Source organism: Microtus pennsylvanicus, chromosome 14, assembly GCF_037038515.1.
Source record: "Microtus pennsylvanicus isolate mMicPen1 chromosome 14, mMicPen1.hap1, whole genome shotgun sequence".
NCBI lineage: Eukaryota > Metazoa > Chordata > Mammalia > Rodentia > Cricetidae > Microtus > Microtus pennsylvanicus.
The window spans coordinates 18,527,104-18,551,767 of record NC_134592.1 but is presented as its reverse complement, the minus strand read 5'-3'; the positions used below and the strand labels follow the sequence as shown (position 1 = coordinate 18,551,767).

The 24,664-nt window shown below is 46.4% G+C and overlaps 1 protein-coding gene across 5 annotated transcripts in view; it reads right to left on the bottom strand.

Moving 5' to 3' along the window:
* Positions 1–24,664, bottom strand: part of Foxn3 (forkhead box N3) — a 370,612-nt gene that overhangs the window by 220,420 nt on the left and 125,528 nt on the right. The window lies entirely within an intron of this gene.

Genomic DNA, 24,664 nt, shown 5'->3' with positions numbered 1-24,664 from the left:
CCTGGTCAGAGATCTGAACGTTATGTAGTTTTAAACGGCTTTGGATCCTTTGAAAAGAAGCCACAGGAAAGACGCATGCTCAAAGAGGGGCAGGCGAAGGCTCTAACTAATCAAAAGTGAAAGCAGGAAAGTGAGATGCTGGCTCACTGCAGGATGAATGAGAAACACAGACAGGTCACGAGTCCGCTTTACTCTGGGCCCCGGCCTCTCCTGGTCTTCATTTAAGGAAAATCTTTCATATTTTCAGCTTCTTGCATAAACTAATGAATACCTTGTCCACTGTTTCTGTTGTCTGAGACACAAAAAAAAAATGTATTTTTGTTTCATATGGAGAAAGGGCAGTCCGGCAATATTGATAGGCAAGGCCATTGCCACCCACCAATAGCAATCTGTGGGCCTTGTCATGTTTATCACGGCTTTATCCATGTTTCTGGATCTACCAAGAATTATTAACTTTAAGACTCTCCCCCCCCCCCCCCCAGAGTTCTGGAAGTTGCTTTGGGTCTCCTTTCTTTAGTTTTTGGTCAATTTTACTTCTTAGGTTTGCTTTGGGTTTTTTGAGACAGGCTCTTACTATGTAGACCAGGCTGGCCTCAAACTCCCAATGCAGATCAGGCTGGCCTTAAACTCACAGAGATCCACCCGTCTCTGCCCCTCCAGTGCTGGGATTGAAGGTGTGCACAGACACACACACAGCTTCACAGAGCAGTTCTGTTCCCACGTGTGATACAATACTAGACTTTTAGTGTTGTTTTCTAAGTTTTTTTTTCTTATATATAATTGGTTTTCTTTCATCACATTTATACTTTAGTTTCATGCATATGAGGACACGTGTGGAGGTCAGAAGGCAACGTGTAGGAGTTGGTTCTCTTCTTCCACTATATGGGTCCCAGGGATCAAACTCGGGTCACGGCAATTGGCAGCAAGCACCTTTATGAGATGAGCTATCTTGTTGGCCCCATGGTGTAAGGCTTTTGAAAATCTAACATCACAATGCAAAACTCCAATTCCAACCAAATAAATAAATGGAGAGGTCTGAACAGGGTCCCGCTGGAGGGCCAGCTGCTCCACAGCTCTCCTCCTGGCGCATCTCTGTGGAAGGGTGTGGGCGGAAACTAGACTTCGGAAGCGAGCCTCACCTGCCGTCTCCCCTAGCAGCACAGCTGACAGAGACAATCCACCATTGGTGAGAAACCTGGCGTGTTGGTAGACTGTCTAAACACCACCCGGCTCCTAGTTTCCCTGGGGTGAACCATGAACAATGTCAGTTTTGCCCGAAGATAGTTAGTGCTACGGAACAACAGCCATCAAAACAATGGCGAGCAAGTCCTCAAGGACACCATCCAAGGAATCGCGGGCAGAATGCTCCGGCTGCACGGCTCTCCGCGGTCCCTGCGGGCCGGGCACTGTGCCAGCACTCCTCCCTGCATTATTAATTCATCGTTTACTGCCCATCTTTCACAAGGAAGGTCCCGCCATCCCTGTGGACAGAGGACAGTCACGGAGGCTAAGGAGAAGTCAAGTGACTTCTCATAGGTAGGGAGGGGTAAGATAAAAAGCTAAGACCCTGGCCTAGAGCTCAGCAGTCGAGACTGTTGGCCGCTCTTCCGGAGGACCAGGTTTTGAACCCCAGCGCTCACACAGTACCTCACACCCATCTTCACCTCTGATCCAGGGGAGCCAGTGCTTTCTCCTATCCTCAGTGGGTGTTGGAGCTACGTGGTGCACACGGACAAAATATAAAAAATAAATGTGGCTCCATGTTAGAACCCGAGCCCCTAGTGTGGTGTGGTGTGAACTGATGCAGAGCCAAGGATAGGGCTTTGCAGCACATCCTTAGGTCACTGGGGGCATTGCCCTGGGGAATCCAGTGACTCCTGGATTACCTGTGTAATCCTAGTATTAGGAGGCTGAGGCAGGAGAATTGCATTGAGTCTGGGGGACTGTAGGATGACTCTGTCTCAACAAACACATACACACACACACACACACACACACACTCGTGTGCATGCACATACACCACCTCAAAACAAAACTGTTACTACTGTTAGAAGAAAATGAAATCTACAAGCCCTGTGGGTAGGAAAATCCAGCCCCACCATCACTACAAAGGCTCTGAGATAATAAGAATGAACCATCCTGATGGAAAACTCAATGCAGGAGCCAACAGATCTCTGTGGTTACAAGTCTGAGGTGACTTTTCTGTTGCCTGTGACAAACACCCATACTGAGTTAGTGATGGATGGAGTCTTCGTTGCCTACCCATAGAAATTCCTACATTAAACTTTTCAACAGAATAAAATAGAAAAACAACATTTGGACAGATTTAGTGACAAGACTTCATAAGATTAAAATGGCTTAAGAGAAGAGACCCAAATTGCAAACTTTACCGAGCACTTTTAAGGTCTGCTCTAGTTAGTAAAGCAAGGCCATGCGTGTAGAGTCCTGCAAGTAGATGGGGAAATATAAATGGGAAATTGAGGCTGGGCGGTGGTGGCGCACACCTTTAATCCCAGCACTCGGGAGGCAGAGGCAGGCCGATCTTTGTGAGTTCGAGACCAGCCTGGTCTACAAGAGCTAGTTCCAGGACAGGCTCCAAAACCACAGAGAAACCCTGTCTCGAAAAACCTAAATAAATAAATAGGAAATTGATTGTAGGGAATCCATGGATATCAGAAGACATCTGTGCATTTAACCAGAGGTGAGCATGACCCCTCACTGAGGTCTACAGTTTAACTGGCAGTGAGCTCATTCCTGGGGGGGCAAGGGAGAACACAATGTTTCAGACAAGCACCCTGAAGCATACAGTCTAAGGCCAGCGATCAAGAAGAAACGAGGAGAGCCACATGGCTGTTCACTGAGTAGTTGCTACATGACAGACACGGCGCTACACATTTTATCTGTTTCCTGTCAGAGAACACTCTCAGCTTTCTGTGTTTCAAACAAGTCACTATACAAAAAAAAAAAAAAAAAATCATCTTAAAAGTGCTGTAAAAAAAGAAATTTTGCCAAAACTGACACCGTTTCCTTAAAAGCTTACATGGCATTAGCAATAATCCGTTACGATGCTTAATGTTTCTCTAAGCTATTGTTGTTCAAACAACAACAAAATATCCCAACCAACCACGTCAGGGCAATGAGCAAATTAGCTTTCTAGTTCTCCATGCAGAAAATAGTATTCCAAAATCAGGGTCTACGGAGAAATAATTAGAGTTCACAGTCCAGGAAGTGCACAAGAAAGCAACGCCGAGGGCTGGAGAGATGGCTCAGTGGTTAAGAGCATTGCCTGCTCTTCCAAAGGTCATGAGTTCAATTCTCAGCAACCACATGGTGGCTCACAACCATCTGTAATGAGGTTTGGTACCCTCTTCTGGTCTGCAGACACACACACAGACAGAATATTGTACACATAATAAATAAATATTTAAGAAAAAAAAAAAAGCAACGCCGAAGCACATTATGGAGGTAATTAGGTAATAGCATGTTATTTTCTGGTTTTTTTTTCAATATTTCAACTGTCAGGCCTTTAAGCATATACTTTTTGTTTTCTTTTATCATTTGAAATAAGTGTTCACCCTTCTACTTTGCTGTAGTTTTTATTTGTTGTTTTGGGTTTTTGGTGCTGCACATTGCGCATTGAACCCAAGACCTGAGATGAGACCCTCTAGGAAGCCCTCCTCCACTGCCCCTTACCTTTCCTGTTTGTATTTTACACTCTTGACTTTTTGTTTGTTGTTTTTGTAAGAGCCAGCCATGATAAGCTAAATATGAACAGACCACCCAAAGGAAGTTCTTTACTTCCGTCCAACCATTATCACCTGCCAGTGTGGGACTCAGCACACAGGCAGGTGATAATGGTTGTTTAATAATAGAGGCCTGAGTCTCAGCAGTTTACCCTGAAGCAATACCTGGTTGCAGAAAGGACCATAAACTAAGATTACCTGAGCACCACCCTAGAACAGACCATCCAAAGGAAATGCCTAAAGTTCCAACCGCTATAGATAGGATCACCAGCCAGCACACACACACACACACACCAGGTCACCCCTAGATAAATATCAGCCAATCAGGGGTCTTGAACCTCAGAAACCCCTCACCCCTACCTTTACTACTATAAGAAAAAAAAAAAAAAACTCTGAGCTTGAGGCTCTCTGTTTATTCCAATACGTTGGACATGTGGAGAGACCGAGTGTGCAGACTTGCATAAAGGTTCTTTTGCTTTTACATACAGGACTCAGTCTCCTTATTGGCTTTGGGAGACTTCACGGATTTGGGTATAATAGTTTTTTGTTTTGTTTTCTAAGACAGGGTCTTTCTGTGTAGCCCCGGCTTTCCTGGAAGTCTCTGTAGACCAACCAGGTTGGCCTCAAACTCAGAGATCTGCCTGCCTCCACTTCTCGGGTACCGGGATTAAAGGCCTGTGCCACCACCAACCAGTTTACACTATTTCCTTAAAAAGCGTCTCTCCAAGCTGAACTGATCTTGGGCCATACAAAGTCCACATCACTCAGGTGAAGTATGAATTCTAGTTGGTCTCAATAATAAAAACCTAGAATTAGACATAGGGTTAATGCTGAAGATCAGAGAAGCAGAGAGGCCAGTCACTAGAGAGTTCTTTTACCTCTACCAATGCTCAGACGGAGGGGACGATCCTATCCTCAGACTGCGTCTCCAGGCTCCATTTGTCTCCACCAAACCTCAGACTGCTATGGGCTCCTATTTCCTCCTGCCTTATATTCCTCTCTCCACCCAGCCACACACTCCTGTCTCCACCTCCCTAGTGCTGGGATTAAAGGCATAGGATCCCAAATGTGATCGCCTTTGTGTGAACTGTTTCTCTTTTAGCATATTTAATCTTGTATTGCCCACTGTGGCCTTGAACTCCTTCCGGCTGCTCCCGAATCCTGAGATTAAAGGTGTGTACCACCACTCCCTGGTCTTCAGCTCTGCCTTCTGATCTTCGGACAAGCTTTATTTGTTGAAACATAAACAAAATAGCACTACACTCAGTCCCTACCTTGTGGAGGCTTGGATCTCCTGGCCTGTCCTCTTGAGCTATGTATGCCAAGAATGTTTTGAAGTATATATAGTTTTTTTTTAACAGAGTGTTCCTAGGAACAATGGTTTTTTTGAGCTCTACATTTTTCTCTGCTCCCCTCCCTGCTTCTCCCCTCCCCCCCTCAACCCTCCCACAAGGTCTCCATGCTTGCAATTTTCTAAGGAGATTTTGTCTTTTTCTACTTTCTACTTCTCATGTAGATTAGGTCTGTGTAAGTCTCTCTTAGTGTCTGCATTGTTGTCTAAATTCTCTGGGGTTGTGGTTTGTAGGCTGGCTTTCTTTGCTTTATGTTTAAAAACCACCTATGAGTGAGTACATGTGATAATTGTCTTTCTGGGTCTGGGTTACCTCACTCAATATAATGTTTTCTAGCTCCATCCATTTGCCTGCAAAATTCAAGATGTCATTATTTTTCTGCTGTGTAGTACTCCATTGTACATTTTCCTTATCCATTCTTCGGTCGAGGGGCATTTAGATTGTTTCCAGGTTCTGGCTATGACAAACAAAGCTGCTATGAACATAATTGAGCACATATCCTTGTAGCACAATTGAGCATCCTTTGGATATACACCCAAAAGTGATATTACTGGGTCCTGAGGAATCACCACACTGACATCCAAAGGGCTTATATCAGCTTGCATTCCCACCAGCAATGCAGAAGTCTTCCCCACAACCTCTCGAGCATAAGTTGTCATCAGTGTTTTTGATCTTGGCCATTCTTACAGGTATAAGATGGAATCTCAGAGTTGTTTTGATTTGCATTTCTCTGATGACTAAGGATGTTGAACATTTCCTTAAGTGTCTTTGTGTCATTTAGATTCCTCTGTTGAGAGTTCTCTGTTTAGATCTGTACTCCATTTTTTTATTGGATTATGTGATCTTTTGGTGTCCAATTTCTTGAATTCTTTGTATATTTTGGAGATCAGACCTATGTCTGATGTGGAGTTAGTGAAGATCTTTTCCCATTCTGTAGACTGTCGTTTTGTCTTGTTGACCGTGTCCTTTGCTTTACAGAAGCTTTTCAGTTTCAGGAGGTCCCATTTATTAATTGTTTCTCTCAGTGTCTGTGCTGCTGGGTTATATTTAGAAAGTGGTCTCCTGTGCCAATGCGTTCAAGTATACTTCCCACTTTCTTTTCTATAACGTTCAGTGTGGCTGGCTTTATGCTGAAGTCTTTGATCCATTTGGACTTGAGTTTTGTGCATGGTGATAGATTTGGGTGTATTTTCATTCTTCTCCATGTTGATATCCAGTTATGCCAGCACCACTTATTAAATATGCTTTCTTTTTTCTATTTGATTTTTTTTTTTTTTTGCTTCCTTGTCAGAGATTGGGTGTTCGAAGATGTGTGGATTGATATCCGGGTCTTCTGTTTGGTTCCATTGGTCCTCCTGTCTGTTCTTATGCCAATACCAGGCTGTTTTCAGTACTGTAGCTCTGTAGTAGAGTTTGAAGTCCGGGATTGTGATACCTCCAGAAGTTCTTTTATTGTACAGGATTGTTTTGGCTATGCTGGGTTTTTTGCTTTTCCATATGAAGCTGAGTACCGTTCTTTCGAGGTCTTTGAAGAATTTTGCTGGGATTTTGATGGGCATTGCGTCGAATCTGTAGATTGCTTTTGGTAAGATTGCCAAAGTTCGTACAGTTTATGATGAGGGACCTGGGCCTCAAGTGAGGGAGAGCTAGGACCCAGCAGCAGGCTCTCAGGTGCGATCAGCTTAGGGAAGGAGCAGCCTTCTCTGATTGGTTCTTTTCAGGTAGCAGGCAGAGGGGTAAAGGGAACTCTCAGACCCAGCAAGAACAGTCTTACTTCCACTTCCACTTTGAACAGAAGGTTCAGCCTCTCCTGGAGTCATCTTTCAGGGTGCTAGACTCTCTCTTTTGGGATTATTATGGGCTACAACAAGACAGACACTACAGGGACAGTGTGCAGGTTCAGGTCACACTGGGACCTGAAGGTTGCCCTCTCAAGGACTTAGGAGGGAGGACCAGCCCTGAGGGCGCGCAGAAAGTGAAACCTATAAGGTCAGCCTAGTGTGGCCATCCTTTTCCCCTGGCCCTGCCCCTCCCCAGGGGCTCATTCCAGGTAGCCAGACTGGTCTTCTTCAGGACTCTTTGGTCCTTCACACTTCCACTATATCTGCATAAAACTCCCAGTCAATGGAGTACTCACACAGACCCAATACTCTGTGTGATCCACCCTCCCTCCAGAACCGGGTCCCTGCCTCCCTTCCCCCACCTTGATTTATCCCAAGGATAACACTGAAAAGCGGTTTGTGCCTTACCTTCTTAGAATGGTAGTTAGTAGAGCAGGGAGCCCAGCGGCCACCTCGCCTCAGACTTCATCATTCTGACAACATTCAAGGGCTAGCCTCTGCATCCTAGACACTCCGCCTACCAACCCTGGAATGAGCGCCCAGTAAAACCTCAGGAACAGGATGCTGTATAGATATGCAAAGTGTGGAGGTGGGGGAAACCCACCGGGCTCCCAGCCAGCCGGGAGAACTGAGTTAACATCTCTAAGGAATTAAAGAGTTCCCTTGAAACTAGAGATGGGGTAGCAGTGAATTGAGGGTTTGGATCACAGGGGATGGGGGTGGAGGTATCTTCCAAGTCTTGTCTAGTACCTTGAGATCATTAAACCTGCTCTTGACATTGAATAGTGCCACAAAGCGACCAGGGGGGCTAGCTGGTATTTCCTGTGGCTCTCAGCTTCCTTTCCCAGTTCTCTAAGTTGGGTTTTTCACTGTAGATTTACACTCAGGCTTTTGGTTAACTACCATCAGCCCCTCAGCTCAACCAAGGTTTGAGAAACGAAACAATGGGTCTGCTCTCTGAGCTGAAATCGGGACTTGAAGATGAAGACCACAGGAAGTCTCCTTCCCTGCCCCCACCTGCCACAGTAACCATGGGGAAGCCAAGGTATCTTTTGAGATGACTGAAGAGGCACGGAAGCAGCCAGTAAGCACCAGAAATCCTCACAAGCACAAGATTGGAACATGAACACTCTTAAGTAAGTGATCCACTCCTGAGCTACATCAGTCGCTAGTGTTGGGGACAGGGTATCCCTACATAGATGATGGGTGTCTTTGAACTCTCAAATCTTCTGCCCCCAACGGCTTCCCCGCCAAACCCAACAACTTCAACTTTTAACTTTTTTTTTTAACCAACATTTCACCTATTTAAAAGGCCAAGGCTGGCAATATGGCTGGGACTCTGTTGGTATAATGCTTGCCTATCCATAAAGCCCTGGGTTCACGTCCCAGCATCCCATAATCGAAACACAGGTGGCACACAGCTGTCATCCTAGCATTCAGGAGGTGGAGGCAGGAGGATCACAAGGTCAAGGCCGTCCTTGCCTATGCAGGAAGTTCAAGGGAGGCCAGCCTAGGTTATAGGAGACGCTGCCTCTCACTCAAATAAAAATCAAATAGAAGACACAGGACTGACAAGAAATGTAGTCACAGCAGCTAGGTAGCCCTAGCTGGATGGTCAGGGCTTGGGGAAGTCATGTGACCTCTCTGCTGCTTAGTGCTGCTACCTGTAAAGTGGGAATATTGTACAATCTACCCAGGGAAATCACAGGGAGGATTAAAACCCTGCTTGAAGTACCCCCAAATGAATGCATTCCACCCGGTAAATGCTATCCTAGCACTTTCTATGATCATGGCAAAACTAAAAAGATTTAGAAGGTGGCAGATGAGATGGCTCAGCTACTAAAGGAACTTGCCCTGGAATCATGGTAACCTGAGCTCATCCTCAGAAGTCAGAGACCCACAGGTGTGTTATGGCATATGCACACACACACACACACACACACCACTAAAAATAATACATTTTAAAAGATAATCCTAAGACAAGAGCTGAGAGCTTACAAAGAAAAATGGGAATGTGGTTCAGTAGAGTTCTTGACTCATAATATAAGCTTCTGTGCAGACCAGGCTGGCCTTGAACTCACGGAGATCTGCCTATCTCTGTTTTTTGGGTGCTGATGTTAAAGGTGTGCACCACCATACCCCACTGTGCCTATACTCTTATGTGATGCTGATGTTGGAACCCAGAACATCACACATTCTAGGCAAGTGAACACTTAGCAGCTGAGCTCCATCCTAAGAGCACCCGGGGCATAGTAGCTCAGTGGTAGAGTGCCTGCCGAGCATAGAGGTCCTGGGCAAAGGAATAGTACCCAGAAGGAAACGAACTTCAGAGAAAGGAAAGGGGTGGAGGGGACAAGAAACGCTGAGAGTTAAGCAGCCAAGAGCACAGGGGCCCAGGGGACAAGGCTGGTACATCTGAGCAGAGAGTCACTCAAGGAATACTAGAAGGCAGTAGGAGTGTAAGGTTAGAGCCAGACCGTGAGGAATCTGGAGTCCTAACCTACAAGTTTGGGTTTCACCTGGACAATGGGGGGCCGAGGAATATTCTATGGATAGTCCATAATGAGATCCTGAAAGCAGTATCTTCGGAAGATAAATCTGGCCAATAATATAGAGGAAGAACTGGAAGAAAGTGAACTGTTATGGAACTGGACTTACAGAACACGGTAGCTCTCACACTGGGGCATTGTTTCAATGATAAAGAAAAGACTTTGGTCTTTACGGTTTCCTGTGTATCCTTCATGCTTCCCGTGTCTTATATATTAATATCTGAAAAATAAGTAAAACTGGAGTCCAGCAAGGAGAATATTTCAGATTAAAAGAAAAGTAAAGGTCAGATCTTTGTGTAAGTATTACTCTTCCGGGAGACACGTGTAGGAATGCTGGAGGACCTGCCCTTTCACTGCCCGCAGAGGAGAATGGCCATTACAGCACAGAGGGGTTTGCTCCTCTCTTCCCCTGTAAAAATCTCCATGGTCACTGACAAGCCCAGCAAGGCGGCTAGACCAGCTTTCTCTGCGCGGAGTTTTCAGAAACAGTGTATTCACCTTCTGTTCTGCCTTCTCCAGGCTCCCGGCCTGAATCCCCCTGACTCCTGACTTCTGATATGGGGCTTTACAGGCTCAGGCAGGCTCACTTCTTGGAAAGGGAGGCAGCACAGAGCAGAGGTTGGAAAACTGCCTCCCAAGTGGACAGCCTGGAGTCTGCGCCCCAGTGTGAAGCACCACAGGTGACCTGCTCTGGCTTTCCAACTCCTGAGCTCAGGGCCAGAAGCAACCCCTGGGAATGGTACACTTGTATGGGTGTCATGAGCCTTCGCCTGAAAGATATCAGCAAAGTGCTTGACTATAGGGCTAGGCACCTGTGCAGAACTCCATGGACAGAGCTGCCGCCAGCTGGCTTTCTTGGGTTGCACTGAGGTCTGGCTGAGTTGCTCAAGGAAAACCAGTCTTGCTGGGCAAAAGGTGCTTCCCTAATTTAATTATCATATACCCAACGCAGAAACTTTTTTTCCTCCCATCAGGTTACATCAGCAGATTCCCAGAGGATCAACTCTAAAGACTAAAAGTGCTCAGGGACCCAGATGCCAGCACTGTCGCCTGGCTACAGCTGTATCTCACGGGACCTGTGGGAGAGTTCCCCAGTGTCCACAGGGAGGGCGAGAGACCTTGGAACTCTGAGCTGGCAGCCCCTAGTCCGCTGGTCATGCCAGGGGAGATTCAGGCATCTCCCTGTCCTCTCTCCCTCACACCCAGTCAAGGCCTCCCAGAAGATTCAAAGGAAGAATGGGGTCTAGAACTTGAGTCTTTTCTTCCTAAAATGCCAATCCTCTAATTTTTTCACAGTTATTATTTAGTGTGTGGATGTGTGTGTGTGTCCGTGTGTAGGGATCAGAATACAGCTTGCTAGAGGCAGGGCTTTTCTTCTACCATGTGTGTCTCAAGCATCAAACTCACGGCCCAGAAATTCACTTTTCTACTACAACAACATAATGGTCATCGTGGAATACTTAAAAACCACATACACAATGTAGACAAAGGGCAGTCATGTTCTATCATGCAGGGATTCAAACATCCTGGACTTACCATGCATTTAACATGATGCTGGACCACAAGCATGCTGGGCCTGCTTTACCTGCTTCCCGTTGCATAGAATCTGTCTCTATGACAAAACTCTGAGCTCCGAGAGGGTTCAGACTGCATTCGTCGTTTTCTGTTTTGTTTTGATTTTTGTTTTTTTGAGACAGGGTTTCTCTGTAGCTTTGGAGCCTGTCCTGGAACTAGCTCTTGTAGACCAGGCTGGCCACGAACTCACAGAGATCCGCCTGCCTCTGCCTCCCTAGTGCTGGGACTAAAGGCGTGCGCCACTACTGCCTGGTGATTGCATCAGTCTTAACGGTACCATATGCTTCCCACCTACTCTATACCCACCACATAGTAGGCCCTCAATAAACAGTCATACAGTGAGTGCCGGTTGTACAGTGTCACAAGCAGTAGCCAATGACTTCAACTCTTTCTCTCATGCGGGTACTTACGTTAGCTCCAGTTGTCTTTACTGTCAACACACTCAGATGAATAACCCAACCCCCACATACAGAGATCATCATTTCCCCACAATGAATCCTAGAGGAGGAGCTGCCAGGCCAGTGAGTATGCATAGGTGTGATGATCAGTGTTAGCTGTAAACGTGACATGATCTAAAGTCAGGTAGGATGAGATTCCCAATGAGGAATTGCCTAGACCGGGTTGTGGGTATGACTGAGGAGTTGTCTTGATTCATTAAAGGATGTGGGATGTAAATAAATAAAATAATAAAGATTCATCAGAGAATGTGGCGTGCAAATAAATAAATTGAAAAATGAAAAATAGTGAACCTAAATATATTGAATATTTACTTCCTATTTGCTTTGAGTTTACACATAGGGTTTGATTAAATCCTTTTAAGTACTCTTAAGAAAAACAAAATAGAAAAAGTGAGGTGCCACAAGCAAGCAAGCATTTTTATTTTCCCCTGCCCCTGCCTATGGATGTGATGCGAACAGCTCTCTCGAGCTCCTGCCGCAGTGACATCCTTGAAGTGATGGACTGCATCCTGGGCTTCTGAGCCGGAATGAACCCTTTCTTCTCTAAGTTGCTGTGCAACCGGGTATTTTATCACAGCAACAGAAATGAAACTGAGGAAATAAGGAAGGCCTTGGAAACCCACGGCCTGGAAGTTCTTCAAAATGTCACCCTCATCGATATCCCACATGGGCGATCCAGCACAGTGGACAGCCTAGAGCTCCCGGCTCCCTGTGTGTTTGTGAGTCATGGGGAGGATGGTAGCCTTCCAGTGGGTGCTTTAGTGATGAACGGAGGCCTGGTGGTCTGCTGTGGAACAATCCCAGGCATATAAGAAAGCACCTTCACCAGCCTCCCTCTGTTCCCTGTTGCACAATACTGGGAACACCTGACACAGCCACGAGGCGAATTACCAACTCCCACTTCCCAAATGTACTGTGCGAGGAAACACACCCCACGTCCCAGGAGCTGCTAGGTCCAGCATGGAAAGCCAGCTCTGTCCCTGCAAACAGCAGCCCACACCAATCTGTGTCTCTCTGGCACCAAGTCTGTTTGGTTTGACTTGTCTATAAATATCTGTACTTCAAAGTCAATGTCCAGAGTGGATTCTCCACGCCTTTTTTTAAAACATACATGCATACATTAAGTATACAATGTTAGCCTCAAAACACATGTTTTACATTTGCTTTCTTGAGAAGAATTCCCCTTAACATTCTACCAGCGAGTTAAATTCCAAATGGGTGCCTCCCCTGACTTTTCCATGTCAATCACGGAGCTCACTGGTGACCAGGCGTGGCATTATCCACATGCACAGCCTCTCCCTGCACCCCACCCCACCGTACCCTAAAACACTCATGATATGACATAACGAATTCGCGTCTCCTCCTCTCCGTCCCCTAGTTCTCTCTCCTCTCTTCTCACAAGGCTGAGAGTTGTGCACCCAGGGAAACTTTTAGCTTGTCTCCAAGGCCTTGTCAGACAGAGGGGAAGGATGCAGAATTACTCATATCCTTTGCAGATGAAAGTCTGAACTCAAATCCTGTCTCTGTCCCCAAATGACTTTGTTGAGGTTGCCTTCTGCTTCCATTTCTCAGTAGCCAAAATGAGGTGCTCCCTGCACTGCCCTGTGTGCTCTGCAAGAAACACACAAGGAACTAAGGACCTAGGCCATAAGGACCTTCCTCTTCTTCAAGGAACCAAGTTCAAGGTCCTCCTCTGTTAGCACACCTGCTTTCTTGCCTTATGGATCAGACACAGTTTTTCCATTTTTCTTTTCTTTTTTTCTTTCTTTTTTTTTTTTTTGAGACAGGGTTTCTCTGTGTAGCCCTGGCTTTCCTGGAACTGGAACTCACTTTGTAGATGAAGTTAGCATTGAACCAGAGATCTTCCTGCCTCTGTCCCCCCAAGTGCTAGAATTAAAGGCATGCGTCACCAGCACCAGCACCCAGACCCAGTTTTTCTTTTTTCCTTTTCTTTCTCTTTCCGTCTTTCTTTCTTTGGGGCCTGTCCTGGAACTAGCTCCTGTAGACCAGACTGGCCTCGAACTCACAGAGATCCGCCTGCCTCTGCCTCCCGAGTACTGGGATTAAAGCCATGTGCCACCATCACCGGGCTCAGACCCCATTTTTCTAACCAGATCTTCTCCACACTTGTTTCCAATGGCAATGTTGTCAGAACAGCTAACCTCTGAACCCTGCATTTAAAAAAAAATCCACATAGCTCTTCAAAATTAATCAATATTAGTTACTCTTAACTTTCTATCCTTTTCCTATATATACCCATAACACAGAGGTCCAGATTCTTTGTTTGATTCAAAACAAATGTCCGGTCTCTAATAGCTGAAGGCACACACATCTCGAAGCCCTTGTTCACAGTCACCCATAAAAGTCTACAGCAAACGCTGATGATGATTCAGCATGTTATGAGGAAATCCCTAAGAGACAGAGAAATCAGAGTCAACACAGACGTCCCCAAGCCCACACATCAAGGTTTCTTATGATATGAACAATACAGAATTTATTTGAGAGGAAAATGCCAAGGTAACATCTGGAGTTGCCACATTCATGGGTACAGGAGGTCAGCTCCTAGGACATTCTGTACTCTCCTCTGGAGAGGTGGTTAGGGAATTTGCCAGATCCGTAGCCCACATGCACTCAAGTCAGACAGCTCCCCTTTTGGGGCGGTGGTGGGGACGGGGGTACAGACAGTCTTGTTCAGGAACCTAAAAGCTCACAGGGAGAGCCAGAAAGTCTGCCCAGGTGGTCTAAAGGCCAGATTAACAGACCAGAGTTGAGAGTAGGAGGTGGGGGTGGAGAGACACAGAGCTAAGAGCCTGTGGCTAGCAAGAACACACCACAAAGCCAACACAAGGGTATCTCTGCCACTGAGTCACACAGTCACACGCCTTGTTCCTAGCCTCCACCCGAGGAGCGGAGCCAATGGCCCCTGCCCACTTCCTTTCCACTTCTTCAGGACAATGACACCAGACACAGGCCAGGTGGTGGGGCCACCCCTCAACTCTGTCCTCCCCACTTGTAGATTCCTGAGCCACAGGACTGGTGGCAAGGGGCCCATTGTGCCAGGAGAGTTACTACCTTCTGTTCCCACCTGAGGAAGTTCCAGGAGGGACTCACTGTGACCTATGCTGAGTCTGTCTTAAAACTCAGGGCCCTCGTGTGCCCCTGGAAATACATTGCCCCTGGGTATCTTCATCAAGGAGGTGAGAGACTGCATTTCTCCAGTCTCTTACAGATCAGAAAACTACATTCTCTACCTCAGCTTCTTATAACCATGCTCCTTAGGCCTTGGATAGAATTAATGTTCAAGGCTCATTGGTTACACTCCTCTGGGATGTGTGTCACACCAGGGATGCTCCCAAGGGCTGGCCTTTGCCTCCTAGGTATCCATGAAACAGCATCCACTTAAAGAATGACAGGCTAGCCGGGCAGTGGTGGCGCAAGCCTTTAATCCCAGCACTCGGGAGGCAGAGGCAGGAGGATCTCTGTGAGTTCGAGACCAGCCTGGTCTACAGAGCTAGTTCCAAGACAGGCTCCAAAGCCACAGAGAAACCCTGTCTCGAAAAACCAAAAAAAAAAAAAAAAGAATGACGGGCTCGGGTGGTTCCCTGCCTGCTATCAGTGAGGCACACAGTGGAATTTCAGGTCTCTTTCAGAGTGAAGAATGCAGGATTCTGCAGTCAGAGACCTCAAGCTAACCCACAAGGGCTAGCAGAAGAACGAGATGCCAGTGTTGATTGAATCTTGAATCACACAATAGCTGAGAGAAAAAGACATACAACATAAATGACTGGTACGGAATCAATTCCCCGAAAGGGAAGACTGTAGATGTTTGGGGAAATCCACCCATTTCTCTGTGGGGAACCCTGCCCTGGGTGGCCTCTGACGGTGACCAGTTACCTTCGGGTAAGGCTAACACAATCTTCTAATACGATGGCTGGAATATCCCGTCTCACTGTCAGGAAATGTAATTTTCTTCGCTGGGTCCTAGGCCTAAATAGGACAGCTGGCCAGGGGCATACCACTCCTTCGTCAAAACCCTCAAGATGGAGTCTACGGACCATGATGAAACCAGGCAGGCTTTCCCCTGGGCTGGCCCTGGATTGATACGTTTTCAGTTTTTCATGTTACCTGTCAGTAACTTGTCACCTAGAGATGTCAGCCCGAGAACCGGCCAGGATGAATGGGATGCTGCCAGGTCTCTGTGTTCATTCTACAGAATTAGTGTGGCTCAAGGGTGACAGTCCCACTGGCTGTATCTTCATCACTCTACCTGCCTGGCTTAACATTTTAGGCTCATTTTTTATAAAAAAAAAATCTTTGTCCGTACTCACTACCAATTTGAAAAATTTCAAAGGCTTGTGTGTGTATATTTATGGTTTGGGTGGGCATAGGACAGCAAGACGGCTCCGCAGGAGAAGGAGCTTGCTGTGCGAGCCAGACAGCTGAGTTCAATAGCTGGAAGTTATTGGGAAAGGCAAGACCAGTTCCTTAAGGTTATCCTCTGACCTCCACATGTGCAATGTAGCATGTGTGTTCTTTGTATGCCCAGTCACACACACACACACACACACACACTAAAAATTTAATCTACAAAAAAGATGTAGATTATATACTTAAACTTGTGAGCCTTGCTCTGTACACGAAAGGATTCTAACTCCAGAGACACGCATGGCCCTTCTCTCTCCACCCTGTCCAAATGTTCCACATGCTCTAGAGCATCAAACAGTGATGTTGCAAAGAAAAGGACCACAGCTTAAAAGTTCCTAGGGGGGACTGTAATTCGGTGCACAAGGTCCTGGGTTCTTTTTTTTTTTTGGTTTTTCGAGACAGGGTTTCTCTGTGGCTTTGGAGCCTGTCCTGGAACTAGCTCTGTAGACCAGGCTGGTCTCGAACTCACAGAGATCCGCCTGCCTCTGCCTCCCGAGTGCTGGGATTAAAGGCGTGTGCCACCATCGCCCGGCCAAGGTCCTGGGTTCTAAACCCAGCACCGAATGAGAAAAAAGGCCCTATCTGAAGCTCAATCCTGCTCAGTCCTCACCTCCTACTTTCCAGTCTAAGGTCCAGCATTCTGCGTTTATACTACTGTGCAGATGACAGATAGTGGAGTCATTCCCTACACCAGACTGGAAGAAAACTGGGAGCCCTATACCCCAGAATGTCAAGGTGGGCTATGAGATGTGTCCTAAAAGACAGGAAGGGAGAGAGAACAAAGAGGCCATCGCAACAATCTTCCCTGGAGCCCATCTTGCTTCTTCCTAATCTGGCCCTTTAAAAATGGCTACATTCATTCATTAATCCATCCATCCATCCATCCATCCATCCATCCATCCATCCATCCATCCCTGTGCTTGCAGGTAGAGAGAGCGTACAATGCTCGCAGGAATCTGTTCTCTCTTTCTACCATGTGTGGAACTCAAGTTGTCAGGCTTGGTGGCAAGTGGCTTCACCAGCTGAGTCACCTTGCCGGCCCCTGTTCTGGTCTTGAAGCAGGGGCTCTCTTCAGCTGGGTCTTCCAAGGAAAGATAATCATCTGTCTTGCCCTGAGTGGCGCCACAGCAGAAAACTTTCCTTGCCCATTCAGTCCTGAGCAGGCTGGGGTGGGGGAAAGCTGGAACCAGCAGCCTGATTCTGCCCTCAGGGATCGGACTAAAGCAGCCTCAGTTGGGGCAGCTGCAGCCTTAGGTATCCAGGTCAGAGGCCATCTGGTCAGGAACCAGAGCTCTAAGGCCTGCTGGGAATGCCTGTTCTGATAGGAGCTGTTTCAGGCAGCCAGTTAGTTATCTCCTCCCTGCCCCGGAGACAGCGGGGCTTAGTAATGGATGACATGTCCTCACTCAATAGCCCTGGCCAAAGGTCCAGAAAGGCTCCAGGAAGGCTCTGGAAGGCCACAGGAAGGGACTAGCCTGCATACTCAGCATTCCAAAAACCTGGAAATAGAAACCAGAAATAAAAACTTTCCAAGAAAGTCCTATTTAAAACGCAACGGCCAGAACGCCAATCACTCTGCACCTTCTTGTAAGAATCAGCGGGACTTTTAAAGAACTTGAGTTGTACCAAATGGTAATGCTGTCTCTTTAAAAATGCTTAGTTGTGTAAGCTCCCGCCTCAAAACAGCAACAAAGAAGGTATACACCTCTAATCCCAGCACTTGGGAGAGGTTCAAGACCAGTTTTAGCTAACAGAGAGTTTTAGGCAAGCCTGGGCTATGTGAGAGCCCTATCTAAAAAAGAAAGAAAGAAAGAGAGAGAGAGAGAGAGAGAGAGAGAGAGAGAGAGAGAGAGAGAGAGAGAAAGAAAGAAAGAAGAAAGGGAAAGAAAAGAAAGGAAGGAAGAAAAAAGGAAGTGAGAGAGAAGGAGGGAGGAAGGAAGGAAGAACAGAAGAAAGAAAGGAAGAAAAGAAAGGAAGGGAGGACACCATAGCTAGGGACGTGGCTCAGTTGGTAACATGCTTGCATTGTAAGTCTGAGGACCCGAGTTTGGTCATCAGCACCCATGTAAAATACTGGGTGTAGCGTTGATTGTAATCACAGCACTGAGGAGATGGAAGCAGAGGACTCCTGGGGTCCACTGGCCAAACACTATCTTACTCAACAAGTTCCAGCAAGTGAAAGACCCCATCTCAAAGAAGGGTCTGAGGAGAAATGGTAACAAAGATTAACCTCTGGCATCCATATGCACATATATGCATTGTATCCACAGGAACACACACACACATACACACACACACTTAGCTGAAAACTTTTCTTTTTTTTTTTTTATATTTTTTATGGTTTATTTAACTCCATTTTATGTGCATTGGTGTGAAGGTGTCAGATCCCCTGCAACAGGATCTTCAGACAGTTGTGAGCTGCCATGTGGGTGCTGGGAATTGAACCTGGGTCCCCTGGAAGAGCAGTCAGTACTCTTAACCACTGAGCCATCCCTCCAGCCCCAGCTGAAAACTTTTCTAACATGGTAAAATCCACTGTGAGTAAAAATGGAAGAAGAAGAAGAAGAAGAAGAAGAAGAAGAAGAAGAAGAAGAAGAAGAAGAAGAAGAAGAAGAAGAAGAAGAAGAAGAAGAAGAAGAAGAAAAGGCAGGCTTAGCTGGGCTTGGTGTGGCACACCTTGAATCCTACCCACTGGGGAGGCAGAAGCAGATGGACTTCTATGAGTTCAAGGCCAGCCTGGTCTCCACAGCAAGTTCCAAGCAAACACAGTGGGACCCTGTCTTAAAGAAAAGAAGCAAACAAGCAGTTAAGATGCACTTGGACAGCAAGAAGGCTTGTGCCTGTATCCTGACACTCACAGCTAGGGCAGGGGGACCGTCACAGCCTTATCTAGCAAGATCCTGTTTCAAAACCAAACCAAACAGATTCCCAAATGAAAAAAGGTACAAAAGATAGAGCTGCTCTTCTTCAGGACTGATGAGAATATTTTGGGACTTACATCATATATTTGGCAGCATCTATTAAAAATATATCATTCCCACTGGCTTTGACCCTAGTAGAATCCCTGTATAGAATCACATTGTTATAGCCTGACTGTTTAGGATCCCCCCAAATTCCTGCCCTGAGATCTAATCCCAGGGTGAAGATGTATCTGCAGATGCAACCTTCGGGAGGTTAACTATATTTAGATGGCATGGGTGATAGGGTGGGGACCCTGTGATGCCTTTAGTGTCCTTCCTCTCTTTCTGCCACATGAGGACTTATGCGGCCGCTGTACAACATGGTGAGAATTCTCATGAAAAAGCCAACAAACCAGGACCTTGATCTTGAACTGTGCAGCTTCCAAATGCTTGGTTTGCGGTACTCTGGCTGTATATTTAATCTTGTATTACTCATGCAATTTGTTTTTTAAAAACATTAAAAAAGATGTATTTTATTTTTATGCATATAACTGTCTTATCTGAATGTATGTATGTATCCCACGTATATTCAAATTCACACTGGTTCATGCATGTCCTACAATCCCAGGGTTATTTGTTTTTTTTTTAAAGATTTATTTATTTATTATGTATACATATACAGTATTCTTGGTATTCTGTCTGCAGACCAGAAGAGAGGACCAGATCTCATTACAGATGGTTGTGAGCCACCATGTGGTTGCTGGGAATTGAACTCAGGACCTCTGGAAGAGCAGGCAGTGCTCTTAACCACTGAGCCATCTCTTCAGCCCCAGTTATTTGTTTTTGTTGGTTTGTTTGACTTGGTTGGGTAATATTTTTAAGTGTGCTAGTATTTGCTTCTATCTATGTAGGTATATCACCCACATGCAGTGCTCCCAGAGGCCAGAAGAAGGCACTGGATCCTCTGGAACTGGAATTACAAATAGTTGTGGGTTGCCAAGTGAACACCGGGAATTGAACCTGGGTCCTCTGAAAAAGCAGCCATCCCTCCACCTTACACCTCAATGTGTTTGTTTGGATGGACAGAGCAGAGCAACGGTACCCAGCCCAGGAATGGAGAAAAGCAGAGGCGATTGTATTTCTTTTGCTTTGTGGGCAGAAATGGAAGCAGGTTGGTTTATACGCAGGAACCCTACCGTGAAGAGTTTTCTCTGGGGAACCTTTCTTTCCATTTTATTCATCACTGGGGAAATGCGGGAGAAATAGCGAGTGGATCTGAGTGACCTCGTGGAGCCGGAGGCAATAAATCGGGATAGCTGTCTTGTCTGAACATCACTCTTGATGCCAGAGTGATGAAGAGGCTTGAGGAGGAAGGCATCCTGGTCAGATATCAGATGAGAGGGTAAACGGTGGCTCCTGTGAGTCTGCCGCCCAAGCCCTCTGCGCTTTTCCCCTCCAGGAAAGATTCATCATTATCTGTGTCACCTGTCATCTGAATCTTTCCCTCCATCTTACCTGAGGCTCTCCGGGCCTAGTAGGCTCAGCTTCACGCACCTTATCCTTATGACAGGAAACACTGGTATGCTTTTGGAGACAACCACAAAGTGGCCTGTCCTATGAGTCATAGGCATTCTGTTAAATGACTTTTCTTTTTTGTTTTTTGTTTTTGTTTTGTAATATAGGGCTTCTCTGTGTAACAGCCCTGGCTATCCTGGAACTCACTTTGTAGACCAGGCTGGCCTCAAACTCACGGAGATCCGCTTGTCTCTGCCTCCCAAGTGCTGGGATTAAAGGCTGAGCCACCACCGCCCAGCTCTGAATGATGTTTTTATCCTTTATGCTATGAAAATATTTTTCTTCCCCTGAAATGTCATAGGAGGAAGCCATGGACCCTACCACCTCAATACCTTCCCTATACCATGTATTTTTTTTTTTTTTACAATGGATGTCTCAAGGAAATGCCAGGAGTTGGCTGTCATGTTTATGAAAAATCAGCTTGCAAAGGCAGCCTGGTTGCAACGAGACCACCAAGTCTAGACTTCGTCAGCTGCTTAGCCCCAGGTGTGGTGCCTGCTTGGCTACTTCCACAGAAGCCAATGGAGCAATCAAAACTCCTGCAGATTCCAGCCAGGACAATGGCAACAGGTTTTGGCTGACCTGGCCCAGGAGAAGATAAAGCCCTTAAGTACAGATTAGCCACGCTAGGGCCGGCTCCATTCACAGGCAAAAGTCAAAGTCGATATTTGCCGAGTGGAACAGAACAAAAGAAAACAACAAATGCATTCGCTAGCTCTCCAAAGAGCCTAGCAAAACAGCCTGCTGTCCTAGAAGGCTAAGGAAGCTAGAATGCTCCTGCATAGAAGGCCCCTCTGCACACTGGTCTCCAAATCTCAAATGCTCAGAGGGCTTCCCTTTAGGGTGTAAAGGACTTTCTAATGAATGAATTCCACAGTGTTATGACATCATTGTTTCAAAGAAGTGAAGATTGGGAGCCTCAGAATCTGAAGACCACACACCTAGCAGCCCGCTAACATATTCATGATAAGAGCCATTAGAGCCATTAGAATTTAAAACTGCAACCCAAGAGATAGCCAGTGATTCAATGGAACGGAGTGTTTGCTACTCTGGCAGAGGAATTAGGTTCAGTTCCCAGCACCCACTTGGCAGCTCACAGCCATCTGCAACACCAGTTGCAGAGGATCTGATGCCCTCTTTTGACAGCCACAGAAACGTGTGGTGCACATATGTGCAGGCAAAACACTCATACACATAAAATAAAAGGTGCAACCCAAACCAGTAATTTTTCAGGTACTATGACAACATATGAGAGTTAGAGGGAACTTTGGCTGACCTAAAAGCAAGGCCGTCCATGGCATGCACCAGGAACCCCATACTAGGAAAGCATGGAGCGCCTATCTGCTCAAGAGAGCTACATGGCACACATCTGCCTGGATGACAATGACTCACGACTGCTAGCAGCTAGCTCTGTAGCAGGAGGGGAAGACTGTACATAGTGTGCCTGGCAGTTGCTAGGCAACATCCTGGCATGCTTTTTTTTTCTTCCATTCTTTTTCTTTCTGAGCACATGTATGCATGTGTACATGTGTGTGTATGTGTGTTTTAAACAGTCTCACATAATCCACTCGAATTTACTATATAGCTGAGGATAACCTTGAACTCCTGACCCTCCTGCCTCTGTCTCCCAAGTGTGGGGATTATAAACAATATACGTACACTATCATAGCAGGCCACCACTCTTTTTTTTTTCTTTTTTGAGACATGGTCTCTCTCTCTCTCTCTCTCTCTCTCTCTCTCTCTCTCTCTCTCTCTCTAGCTCTGTCTGCCTTTGTACTCTCTACAAACTCACTGAGATCTCCCTATCTCTGCCTCCCAGCTTTCTTTTCTTTTTAAAGAAAGCCGGGCTATTTAATCCCAGCACTCAGGAGGCAGAGGTAGGTGAATAGCTCTCTGAGTTCAAGGCCAGCCTGGTCTACAAAGCAAGTTCCAGGACATCAAGGGCTATATACAGAAATCCTGTCTAGAAAAACAAAACAAGAGAGAGAGGATGGGTGAGAAAAAGAAAGAGAGATAGAAATGAGGAGGGGGAAGGGGAGGGGAGGAAAAAAGAGGAGAGGAGAGGAGCAGAGCGAAGAGGAGAGCTGAGTGGAGGGGGGAGAGGGGAGGGGAGGGGAGAAGAGAAGAGAAGGGGAGAGGAGGGGAGAGGAGAGAGGAGAAAAGGGGAGAGGACGGGAGGGGGAAGGGGAGGAGAGGGGAGGGGAGGGGAGAAGAGAAAAGGAGGGGAGAGGAGAGGAGAGAAGGGAAGGCTAGCTCAGCATGGTGACACATACTTTTAAACTGAGGGATTACATTTGGGAGGCAGATGGATCTCTAAGAATTCAAGGCCAGCCAAGGGTACAAAGTAAAATCTTGCTTATAAAAGCATAGGCCACTTCTCTGTAGGGAAAGAGGCGAGGGCTTCTTTCCTTGGTTTTTTTTTTTAATTAATTAATAAATTATTTTCCTAAAAGACAGAGGCATCTAGAGCTATCTGTTTGCCCAAGTATCCAAGAAAGATTCGTTGGCCAGTCCAACAGGCTGTAGCCCCAAAATGGCAGAGTGGACAGGGGTTCGGATAAAAGTAAACATTCCTCTTTTGGTGATTGAGAATGATGCTCAAGTCTTTCTGGAATCTGGACACCCACAAAAATCCCATTCCTTCTCCAGCAACTTGAAAGGAACCTCTAAATCGGTGTTTCTCAATGTTTCCTGATGCTGTGACCCTTTAATACAGTTCCCCAAACCCCCAAATTATTTTTGTTGCTACTTTATAACCATAATTTTTCTACTGTTATGAATCGTAATGTAAATATCTGATATGCAAGATATCTGATAGGCTACCCCTCTGAAAGGGTTGTTTGACCCCCAAAGGAGTCTTGACCCGCCCCTGCTCTAAAGAGCACCCCACACCTAGATTTTCCTCACCTAACAAATGCCAGTACCATGTGAGCACAGACACTGTGCAGCCAAACCATGCTTTGCCAGGCTTCTCTTCTTGTTTTTGGACCTGCTCCTGTCTGGGAGGAGAGAAGTGCTCAGCTAGGCACTAGGGTCATTCCTAGAGCAGACCAGCACATGGTAGGTATGCACTGCCTCTACTGCTTAGAAGGACAGAACCGGCAAACTCAGAATAGGCCTCCAGTCTAGTCACCGTAGAATAGCAAGGTCAGCCTTGGGATCTGACCAAAGTCATGTAAGATGTTAGCATTGCAGGAAGCTGGAGGAAGAGAACCGGGGAACCCCTGTGCTGTCTTTGGAGCTTCTGGATCGCAGTTCAACATTTCAGAAAAATATGTGGAAGATACGAGGAACTGTGTATTCATGCATTTACATCTCGATAGATATCGAAGGTGGAACCAAGAGGACCAGAGGTTCAAAGTCATCCTTGACTATACAGTGAATTCCAGGCTAGCCTGGGCTGCACGTGACGGTCTCAAAAAGAAGGCAAGCCAGCTGTGGTAGTGCACGCCTTTAATCCCAGCACTTGGGAGGCAGAGGCAGTGGACCTCTATGAGTTAAAGGCCAGCCTGGTCTACATAGGAAGTTCCAGGCTAGCCAGGGTTACATAGTGAGAAATGAATGAAATGAAATTTAGGCTCTGGCAATGCTAAAGCATGCATGAGTAGCCCATATATTGAATTTGTCCATATTGGGTTTCAAGGTCTAAGCTGATGAGGACAACTGACCAGGTCTCTTCACCCTGTCTCAAAAACAAACAGCAGCAGCAACAACACCACACCACACCACACACACACACCACACACCACACACACACACACACACACACACACACACACACACACACACACACAAGAATGCAAGATGTCCCAGCACTAAAGGAACAGCTGAGGTGAGGAGCATCTAGCAGTCTCTTCATGTTCCCACACCGCCCAGAACACTCTTGGGTAGGGTTATATACCATTTCCCAACCCCCCCCTTTCCTCGGGTCTCCACTGAAGTGTGCCCCCTACCCTGGGATGTCTTCTCAGACCACCAGCTCCCAGACCAAGAACCACCTCCAAGGCTTATTTGCCTACCACAGTCCTCCAGTCACAACCAGAGACCTGCTGGGTGCCTTTGACGATACACCATGCCACCATGCGACAGTGACCTCAGCCGATCGTATCCTCAGCACCAGGATACACATCAAAGCACCATGTCTTGGGCCACAGCGATTTGGAGATACTTTTGGAATGAATCACAAATGTGCTAATGATATCATAAAGAAAGTGCAGCTGAACTCTGATGGTGGCGCTGATTTCAT